The sequence below is a fragment of the Haliaeetus leucocephalus genome, unplaced genomic scaffold, assembly GCF_000737465.1.
Source record: "Haliaeetus leucocephalus isolate CR32 unplaced genomic scaffold, Haliaeetus_leucocephalus-4.0 Scaffold932, whole genome shotgun sequence".
Classification (NCBI taxonomy): Eukaryota; Metazoa; Chordata; class Aves; order Accipitriformes; family Accipitridae; genus Haliaeetus; species Haliaeetus leucocephalus.
The window spans coordinates 5,103,233-5,104,929 of NW_010973368.1; positions in this window are offsets into that span (position 1 = coordinate 5,103,233).

Below are 1,697 nucleotides of genomic sequence, written 5' to 3' on the forward strand. Positions count from 1 at the left end.
GTGGGCTCGACACAATCTTCCCCCCCCCCCCCCCCCCCCGACATCCTGTCTATTCAGATAGATTCCAACAAGTTCAGTAGCTTTATGGGTTATCTAGCTGAAGGTGTCCAAGTAAAAAGCAGAAAATACAGAGCATATGGATTGGAACAAAATTTCTTACTCTGATATCTGCTATTTAGATATTGGGACATGAGAGAGTAGGTAAAAAGAGATTGAAAGTGGTGTAAAAATAATACTGATTAACAATAAAAACTAGCGTATTAAGTGCTAGGAGTCATACTGTCTGTTTTCATAGGCATCCGTGTGTTACACAGCAAGCCAAGAGATGCACTCTTTAGAGCGTAGTTAAAACGTGGAATGGGGAAAAATACTTTTCAGCGAGCTGTGGTAGATGGGAACTAGGTGGAGCTTTACATGAGTTAAGTTGCTATTTGCGTTGAAGTGGCAGTATACGGTACCATATATAAACAAAGAAATTTAGTTATTAATTAGTAACTGCTATTGTTACGTTTGCATCTAGTGAATCAAAGGGAAAATAGTCCCATTGTGCTAGGGATGGTTCATCTACAAGAGAAACAGAAGCTGGCCAGAGAGGAAAAGGGCAGAATGATTAAGAAACAAACACAAGTCTTTATTAGAAATAAAAAAAATAATACTGTAAGAGGCAGGAAGACTATGAGGCAGACTAAATGTCTGTCTTGCAGTCTTCTAGTCATTTCGTCTGTCTTACCATCTTCTAATCTGCAGGGCAGACTAGTCCTGCAGACTAAATTAATCTGCTACAATTTCTAGCATGGGGGGGATTTGGAGGAAGGTAAGGACAGTCCTGTTGCAATTGTTCTATGCCAAAACTCTTGTCATCTCCAGTGTGAATCAGACTTTGGCTTTGCATTGTGGTGACAGCAGCTCTGTTACCACCTCTGTGAGTGACAGATACTTCCCCTTCTCTCCAAGACAGCTGGCCTCTTATGAGCACTTCAGACAAAGCTAAAGATACAAGACTTTGACGTACATCGTTTATCAATAATTTTCCTGAGCAAAACTCATCCGTCATCTCTCCTACCCATTTCTGTCAGTCATGTAGCAACAGAATTGCTGTTGTCACATCTGGCAATATTGCCTCCTGATTCAGAAGCCTCCTCTCACCATTGGAAGTTGCCACGGTCTCTGTCTCCAGCTGTTATACTAGTCTCAGCTGAAATAATATGTTTTCTCCCTCCTACTTCGACGTTTCTCCTTCTTCCTTTGCTGTGATGCATTTTTTTAATGCTGTATGGTAAATATACAACTTTGTGAACTATTTCAGAACACAGTTTATATGACAGCCACAACACAAAATTGTTGTTTAGAAGGTAAAATTGTAGGTGAGCAATCTGCTTCGGCTCCTGCACTAGGGAGATGCTCCTTTGGTTTCCTCAGTCTCATGGCTTGTTCTGAGAACTGTGCAGTCCCACTCTCTTTGCAGACAGTGAGCTGTTTGTGCTTGCAGGTGTTTATAGCTGTCTGGCTATAAGCAACACTGGTTCTTTTTAATACATTATTTTCTTCCCCTTGAACTACTTTTTCTTGTGGTTTAATTTTGATGTCTGAGTTGGCTAATTTCAAATTTGTGAATATGTAAGGCTCTTAGCACTGGATAGAGTGGACCATATGGTACAAAGGGGCTGTACCAGCTTATTCAAAACCATATGGCTCTG